Source organism: Pongo pygmaeus, chromosome 4 (assembly GCF_028885625.2).
Source record: "Pongo pygmaeus isolate AG05252 chromosome 4, NHGRI_mPonPyg2-v2.0_pri, whole genome shotgun sequence".
Taxonomy (NCBI): domain Eukaryota; kingdom Metazoa; phylum Chordata; class Mammalia; order Primates; family Hominidae; genus Pongo; species Pongo pygmaeus.
The window spans coordinates 99,893,239-99,903,080 of record NC_072377.2 but is presented as its reverse complement, the minus strand read 5'-3'; the positions used below and the strand labels follow the sequence as shown (position 1 = coordinate 99,903,080).

The 9,842-nt window shown below is 38.4% G+C and overlaps 1 pseudogene; it reads left to right on the top strand.

Annotated features, from left to right (window-relative positions):
- The first annotated feature begins 8,919 nt into the window (after positions 1 to 8,919).
- LOC129036215 (fatty acid-binding protein 5-like) lies at positions 8,920 to 9,341 on the top strand (annotated as a pseudogene).
- The last annotated feature ends 501 nt before the right edge of the window (positions 9,342 to 9,842 follow it).

Below are 9,842 nucleotides of genomic sequence, written 5' to 3'. Positions count from 1 at the left end.
AGTTTGTATACATCCTTGGGGACCCTAAATAAAGCAACAGCACAAGAGAGTTTCCTCTGTGGTGATAGAACAGTTCTATATTTTTATTGTACTAGTGGTTACACAAATCTATACATGGAATAAAATTGCATATAACTACACACACACACACACACACACACACACATACAATTGAATGCAAGTAAAAAATGGTGAAAATGGAATCAGGTCTGTAGTTAACAGTATTGGACCTTGGATCCCAGAGGGGAGTGATAAAAAATAGTATTGGACTGATGTTAACTTCCTGATTTTGATACTGCCTTACAGTTCGATTACATATTATACTGTATTACATCTTATATGTAATACAGTAAAATGCTTATTTTATATTTTATATTACATATAAAATGTATTACATCTTATATATAATACAGTATAATATGTAATCGAACTGTAATGCAATATCAAAACCATGGGTTTGCATGGGTGGTGAGCACAGGGAAAGGGAGATGCCTGACATGCCTTCTCTGGGAGTTGAGTGAAGGATACATGGAAATTATGTATTATTTTTCCAACTTCTTGTTAATCTATAATTATTTCCAAATAAAATGCTTTTTTTTCTTTCAAATGGAGTCTCGCTCTGTTGCCAGGCTGGAGTGCAGTGGTTGATGTCGGCTCACCGCAACCTCCACCTCCCGGGTTCAAGTGATTGTCCTGCCTCAGCCTCCTGAGTAGCTGGGACTACCAGCGCATGCCACCATGCCCAGCTAATTTTTTGTATTTTTAGTAGAGATGGGGTCTCACTATGTTGGCCAAGAAGGTCTCGATCTCTTGACCTCATGATCCGCCTGCCTCGGCCTGCCAAAGTGCTGGGATTACAGGCGTGAGCCACTGCGCCGGGCCACAAAATGCTTTTTAAGGGATAGGTGGTTTCCAGATCAGCTTTGGCATCAATTGGGAACTTGGAAATGCAAAACCTCAGGTCCCACCTCAGACCTACTAAATTAGAATCTGCATTTTAACAAGAACCTCAGACGATTCATACACACATTAAATTTTAGAGCACTGTTATACAAGAAATAAAAGTGATATTCAAGTATTTCTCATCCTGTCACAAAACAAAAAAAGTTTCTTCATTTTAGGGGCAGAAGTTATTCTGGAGGCCCAGAGCCTGCTCATTGGTGTACAACCAGTTCAGTCACACAGGATACGTGGTCAGAAGACTCCTTTACCCCATGAGGTTTAATATTCTATCTTGAAATTCTTAATAATTTTATTTTTGAGTTTGTGTTTTATAAGTGAAATCCAATGAGACAACAGAGTACACACAGGGTGCTTGGAGCCTCAGCTCACCAACCAGCCCACTTCCCTGCTTTGCTGGGGTGGGGTTCTCAGCTGCCCACTTCCCTGTACCCTTGTACTTTGGGTCCCGTAGGCCTCTTCTAGCCTGTCCTCACCAACAATTTTTGCTGACCTCCAGCCTCAGCAGGAGGTTGTGTTGCTCCCTGTGACATCTCAGGGTGAGGCATGGTGGCAGCTATTCCTGTCTCAGACTGGCAGCACCATGGCATGTTCATGGGTATTGGTGGGCAGGAGGGAGTCTCTTACCTGCCTCTGATCTAGCACATTTGGCATAGAGGTGGCACTACTCTTGGGGGTCCCCAGCCACCATGGGGTTGCACGGGTGGTGGGCACAGGGAAAGGGAGATGCCTGACATGCCTTCTCTGCCACCTGCCAGGGAATGGGTTGGGCAAGTGGATGGCAGTAGGAGAACTTAACAGTGGGTGATGTGAGGGCTTAGTCACAGAGCAAGGCCCTATGTGAATCTGCATTCATCCTGCAGGTATTTCCATGCCTAAGAATGTGCAACATTAAATAGCAAATAAAAACACCATGATAGGTTGAGGGTCATATTTTAATTTTCTTGCTTTTTAAATAGGAAGCTCCACATTTTCATTTTGCGCTGGGCCTCACAAGTGATGTAGCCAGTGCTACAGAGGCCATTGGGAATCAAAAGATGAACTTTCAGGCTGTATTTGGCAGATGCATGGGCCCAGTGGTGAACTCTAATGGGTACCAAAAGCAGCATTCATTAGAAGATGGCCTCCAGGAACCCTTCAGCAACAAAAGGTTTGTTCATCCCCCTTTTATTAAAGGAGACTTTCAATCACAGAAAATATAAGCCAGCACCAAGAACTATAAGCACAGATCTCCCAATTCTTTGTATATCTGCCAGTACCTAGGTATACTTCCGTATTTTCTATATATGTCTACAAAGAAAGTAATCAGCGTAACACTTCTACTTTTATTTTTATTTTTTTGCTGTTTGTTTGTTTGTTTCGAGATGGAGTCTCACTCTATTGCCCAGGCTAGAGTGCGATGGCGTGACCTTGGCTCACGGCAACCTCCGCCTTCCGGGTTCAAGCGATTCTCCTGCCTCAGTCTCCCAAGTAGCTGGGATTACAGGTGCCCACCACCATGCCTGGCTAATTTTTATATTTTTAATAGAGACAGGACTTTACCATGTTGGTCAGGCTGGTCGCAAACTCCTGACCTAAGGTGATCCACCCATCTCAGCGTCCCAAAGTGCTGGGATAACAGGTGTGAGCCACCATGCCTGGCCACACATCTACTTTTAAAAATTAAAATTCCTATGCAGCTTTAAATATAGAAAAAACATGGGACTTTGGAATAAGTCTTAGATGAGGGAGAGAAAGCATTTAGGTTATAGGGAATATGTTCATACTTTTATATGTATAGATCTTCTTAAATTAATCCATACAATAAGTACTCATTGAGCCCTCCCAAAAAGGTCACTAGTAAACTTAAACTAATTCTCTCTGAAGCATTTTTGAGATCCTGTACTTTTTCCAAAAATAATTTTTAAATCCTGCCTTTTTCAACTCTTCCCCATAATTTATTGATAACTAAAAAAATTATATTCAGAAATAACACATATATTTATTGTTCATACTCTTGTTTCTCTATCCTGGGCAGTGTCAATCTTTCTTTTACTTATATCCTCTATCCTGAACTGATAATGTTACTTAGCATATGTCATGTGTAACTGAAGAGAAGGCAAAAGCTTAAAAGTTATTTTGTCTAGGAAGGTGTTCTCAGTGAGTTTGTTTAATAGGATAAATGCAAATTTTTATCTGTAGCATGACCCCAATTTTAATCTCATGCATTTATATATATATAATTGTGGCTGGGATGAATTGGTATATAAAGTTCTTAGTGATGGTTGTTTTAGGGTGTGAAATTGTAGGTGATTTTAGTTTTCTTTTTTCTATTTCTCTGTATTTTCCCAGTTTGTCTGCAGTGAATATTACAGGGGACGTTAGCAACATTACATGATAGAGCCCTAATGCATCTGATACTCATCATTCTTTAATATGAGCCACTTGGATTTTTTTCAGAAATGTACTTTGCTCTTTTGGATACTGCCACCAGTTCACTGACAGGAGTGATGAAGCTGAGTGTGAATTTCCCACATTTAAGGAGTGTTAATTCATTTAGTAGCATAATTAAGTCACCACCTGATAACCCAAGAGTCAGTGCAACTCATCAGACTTCAAATGCCCAATTAATTTACTCTTCTGTGCTACATCAGCATATGTATCCTGATTTTGTTAAGTGTACCATGAAGGTTTTTTTAAAAAATATTACGTTGTAGGACAGTGATTTCCATATAATATTGTAGAACAGTGGGTCTAGGAAGCCTAAAAACTCCTTGTTATAGTTTCAATTGAAAAATTGCTTATCCAATTGCAACAAAAGCAAAAATTGACAAATAGGATCTAATTAAATTAAAGAGCTTCTACACAGGAAAAGACACTATCAATAGAGTAAACAGACAACCAACAGAATGGGAGAAAATGTTTGCAAACTATGCATCTGACAAAGGTCTAATATCCAGCATCTAAAAGAAACAAACAAATTTACAAGAAAAAAAAAAACCACATAAAAAAGTGAGCAAAGGAAATGAACAGATACTTTTCAAAAGAAGACATACATGTCACCAACAAGCATATGAAAAAAAGTTCAACATCACTGATCATTAGAAAGATGCAAATCAAAACCACAATGAGGTATCATCTCACACCAGTCAGAATGGCTATAATTAAAAAGTCAAAACATAACAGATGCTGGTGAGGTTGCAGAGAAAGAGGGACACATATACACTGTTGGTAAAAGTGTAAATTAGTTCACTCATTGTGGAAAGCAGTGTGGAGATTCCTCAAAGAGCTAGAAACAGAACTACCAGTCAACCCAGCAATCCCATTACTGAGTATATACCCAAAAAAATATAAATCATTCTATCATAAAGACACATGCACACGTGTGTTCATGCAGCACTATTCACAATAGTAAAGACATGGAATCACCCTAAATGTCCATCAGTGGTAGACTGGATAAAGAAAATGTGGTCCATATACACCATAGAATACTATGCAGCCATAAAAAAATAACAAGATCCTGTCCTTTGCAGGAACATGGATGGAGCTGGGGGACTCCAGCAAACTAATGCAGGAACAGAAAACCAAATACCACCTGTTCTCACTTAGAAGCGGGAGATAAATGATGAGAACACATGGACACATAGAGGGGAATACCCAGATACTGGGTCCTTCCTGAGAGTGTAGGGTGCGAGGTTGGAGAGGATCAGGAAAAACAGATAATGAGAACTAGGCTTAATACCTGGGTGATGAAATAACCTGCACAACAAACCCCCATGACGTGAGTTTACCTATTTAACAAACCTGCACGTGTACCCCTGAACTTAAAGTTAAAAAAAAAGAAAAATCACTTATCTTATAATCATGGGAGAATCTACCATAATAAAATGTGCACAGTATATACTTACTAATTGTAACTGTTAACATGTCCTACTTTCAAGAGCTTTCAAATAACTTCTGTTTTCCCATAGTATTTTTCAGATAGAACTTAGGCTATTAAATGAAAGGACAGGAAGCATAAGCACAGTGTGAATTTCCCCAAAAATACATGTGGCGCAACTTAATTGACAATGGAAAGGTATTAAGAGGTAGAGCCTTTAGAAGGTGATTAAGGTAGGAGGGCAGAGTCCTCATGGATGGGATTAGAGACCTTACAAGATGGCTTGAGGTAGTGGGTTTGTTTTCTTCTGCCCTTTTGCACAGACGCTGCAAGAAAATGTCATCTGTAGAAAAAGCCCTCACCAAACACTGAATCTGCCAGAGCTTCCTAGCCTCCACAACTGTCAGAAATACATTCCTATTGTTTATAAGTTGCCCAGTCTGTGGCATTAATATTTTGTTATAGCAGCAGAAATGTATTAAGAAAGTCCTCAAAATACGGCAGCTATTATTAGTGTATCTACTTAATCCAGACACATAAATATTAATCATGTTAAAAAATATCCAAAAGACAACAGCTAACATCATCATCATGCTATTGTCATTTTACAGAAAAGAAAACTAAGGCACAGAGAGGTTAAATAACTTGCCCAAGGTCATACATTAGTAAGTGATAGGGCAGGGGTCAGAATTGAGGAAATATGGCAGCCAAATACACCAACTGGAAAACAGGGAATGAGAAAAAACATCTGCCAACTGAATGATCAAATTAAATATTTATTCAGTGCAGTTGTGCAAAATGAAACCTTCCTCAAGAAGCTGAACGTAATATAATCTCACAGTGATTAAAAACACACTTGAGTAAGAAACAATCTTCTCCCTTAAAAAGCTGACAATTTAGTGACAGTTAAGGTAGAAGATGGGATTTAAAAATTAGGTAATCCAGTGTGTATCCTGGATGTCAAAACAAATAAATAAATAATAAGCAAGAGATAGGAGTGTATGTTCTTTAAAGTACTTTCCATATCTGGAAGATTCTACAACTCTCTTTGCTTTAAGTTTTGCCATGAAAAGTTAGAAAAATTTCAAAAGCCAGCTATATACATGAACCACAAGCACAGGGATTCATTCAAATGAATCAGGAATAACCTCTGGTTTGGTATTATAATTCTGCAAACTTCAGAACTTTGTCTGAATATGAACACCAAATCAGCAAACTCTGATTCCCCATTGCTAACACAGAACTAGTTTATATCATATTCATTTGTGCACTTGCTTTGAGTCCAGTCTCTAGAAATGCTCCATCTTACCTAAGTATCAACAAAGGCAGGAAAAACCTTGTCCAAAAATATTTTTAAGTGGTTGATGTGGGCAGATGGAAACAATGGAATACTAGATCTACAGAATAGCTGGTGGAGAATCTGGATTTTGATTGTTTGTATTTGATGGGATTTTCATATTACTTTTAAAAGTAAGTCATAAGCACCAGCCTGAATTAGAGGGGGAGGACTCTCTAGGGACTCCTCCTGTGTTTTGAGAAATGTGCTTGGGAGCACAGTGCACCTTATCCCCAGAAAGGAAAAGTGCCCTTGAAGATTACAAGCAACAATTTCTATCTCGCCTCCAACATGACCAGAATAGGGTGGAGCCACAAGATTTGACTCCCCCGGCTATCGTCAGGGGACCAATTACTATATTCACGGCTAACTTAATGGGATCCTGAGTAACATCATTAAGGGCACAGTAGGCAATAAATGATTATAAAAGAACCTTGTGAAATTCCCTAGGTAGACCATGCCTGGTCTAGCTCCCTTATCTAATACCATCTGTGGATGCATAGATGACTTGGAAATGGAAATTGTGTAACTAATAACTTCTAATTGAAAGAAATTTTAACTTAAGTCTATTTATACTGCTCACTGCATGTTATATCTTAGTTCACACCTAGGGAATCTAAACTAGTTATTGCCAACCTCTCTGGAACCCCGAAGCTCAACCATCATTAAATTTCACAACACTTACTTGTACTATGTGAAAGAGTATTTTAAAAATTCAGTTGAAGGGTAATAGTTTTTGTTAGGAGAATTTTGCAACCTTTTGAGAAATGAGTCAGGGTGCCAAACAGAGTGGGCTTGTTTTTAAAATGCAGATTCTTGTCCACTCCCCAGACCTAATAAATCAAAACCTCTGAGGGCTGGGGCCCAGGGACCTAAATTTTAACAAGCTCCCCAGGTGATTCTTATGTGCACTAAAGTTTGAGAATGTCTGCCCTAGGGTATCGCCAACCCAAAGATAAAATCACTTGTTACTACCAAATGTTATAAAATGTTGCACTGCTAGCACTACTTTAATTGGCTATAGGAAACCAGCACTTCTTAGCATTAGAAAAATTTCCATCACAATTTGACTTTCTCATACTTAGGGGTGTGACTTTATATGCAGTGATGCTGAAGAAATCTGGCCTATCCTGTAAAGGCTGCTGGTAATAGGCTCCCCTTCTGCCCATGCATGCCACTGGTACCATGACTGGTATGTCCCTAATGTAATCACTTCCTCCTCCTTCGTGGCATGCTCTGCTCTCTCCTCATGTCTAAAGTAAGGACAACTGTTATGCCATGTGCAACTGCTGAAAATTGTTTTTAAAAAAGTAAGGACAATGTTAATTTTGTATAACTCATAAAAACCAGTACACCTTTCCCTTATCAATATTTCAAAATGTATATTTCTTATATTGTTCTTTCATTATATTTACAACAGCTTGTCCTTATGGTTGTAAACCATAAGGGGTTGACCCTTAACAAACTTTGTTTTTAAATAATATTCATAAGCTTATCAGAGCTAAGAAAATGACAAAAACAAAGCAAAGGATGAAACTGGCTTCAGTAGCACAAGAGAAAGGCCATCCTCTCAAGATATGTGAAGCTATCCCCTCAAGCACTCAATAATTCTTCCACCAAATCCAAATGTAACAAGTCATATCTTAGGCTGGAAATGTTTTGCCTTTTGCAGAATATCAGAAGCCAGAAAGCTTGGAAAACTATTCAAGAATTCATAACACAAGTATCTTTTTTAAGAGAAGTTACCTTGCTTGTTTGTTTTTCAGGAAGAAATAATAGCCGGTACAAACACTTGATGAAAACAACATTTATCTCTCTATTGAATTTCCACAGAAACTGGAAATTGGAGCATACCTCTTAAAATAAAAAGTTCAGTTGCTGAGGCACTAGAAATCAACTGCTTTCAAAAAAAAAATTCTCCCAATCAGACACCATTCAGCCTAGGTCTATTAGCGTCACTTCTCAAAAGGCAGAAATCTTAAGTGGGATGAATCATAACAGCTGGTTCCCACCAACTGACACTCCACCAGACAGGAAGCTGGTTATCAATGGGTGGTAAGGTGTCACCACTGTCCAGGCAGCTTGGTCAGAGTGATGGGGCCTATAAGAGGTAGTAGCTCCCTGGAAAGCCCCTTAAGGGAATGTCTGCAGATGATATCTCAGTGGATGGTTTTTGGTTTGGGTGGGTGAGTGGGTGGGTGGGTGGGTGTATGTGTGCGTGCAAATTTTTGCATTTTGACTTTGATGCAGAGAAACTCAAATGCTATAGTGTACAGGGGTCTTTTTTCTATCCAGGGAAAGGCTACAAGAAGTATAGCTACAACCTTTCTGAGTCAATATATAAACTGAATGAACATTGAAGATAAAATTGTTGAGAAATAATCCATTTGCTTGGATAAGAAGACTGAAAAGGAAACTGATTAGGGTGCTTGAGAGAATTTGTTTCTTTCTTGAAGAGATGTTCTAAAGTTAATTATACTATAAAGCTACAATAATCATGACAGTGGGTACTGATGAAAGCAGAGACACATAGATCAATGTAGCATAGAGTGAAGAAATAGATCCATACAAATACTGTAGTCAACTGATTTTTTACTTAGGTGCAAACACAGTTCAATGGAAAAAACGATTGTCTTTTTAACAAATAGTACTAACCCAAATGCCAAAAAATCACCCTAGACATGTATCTCACACCTTATACAAAAAACCTGGCTCAATATCCTACCCCCACCCCTGAGCCAGACCCTGCTCTGCTCGCACACCCATGCTGGCCACCATTCAGCAGCTGGGAGGACAACAGCGTCAAGTGGACAGCAAATGCTTTGATGAATACACGATGGAACTAGGAATGGGAATAGTTCGTGAAAAATGCATGCAATGGCCCGACGAGATTGTAACATCTCTTGTGACAGCAAAAACCATCATAAACACTGAGAGCACTCTGAAACCAACACAGTTCTCTTGTACCCTGGCGGAGAAGTTTGAAGAAACTACAGCTAATAGCAGAAAAACACAGACTGTCCACAACTTCATACATGGCACATTGGTTCAACATCAGGAATAGAAAGGAAAGGAAAGCACAGTAACAAGAAAGTTAAAAAATGGGAAATTAATGGTGGACCGCATCCTGAACAATGTCACCTGTACTCAGGTCTACAAAAAAGTAGAATAAAAATTCTATCATCACTTTGGAAAGTAATTAGCTGAGAGAATGAACAAGCTCAGTTCAACAAGCAAACCTCCATAAGTATCTTATGTGGAATTAATTTAAAGTGCTGGTTTAATTAGGATCATCCCTTTAGTTAGTAAAGAAATAATAAAAAATAAACTTGAAACTTGCTAATAAAAAATTAACTTGAAATGGGCCATAAACTTAAATGTAAATGTAAAACTGTAAAACACTTAGAAGAAAATGTATAGGAAAATATTTGTGACCTTGAGCTAGGCAAAGAGTTCTTAGACATAACACCAAAAGCACTATCAGAACAAGGAAAAAAATGGATAAACTGGACTTCATCAAAATCAAAAACTTTTTTTGCTCTGCAAAAGATACTTTAAGAGAAAGAAAAAACAAGGCAGGGACTGGGGGAAAATGTTTTTGAATCATATATCTAGATTATATAAAAATCATCAAACCGTAATATGAAAGCAACTCTTTTTTTTAAAAGGACAAAAGATCTGAAAAGA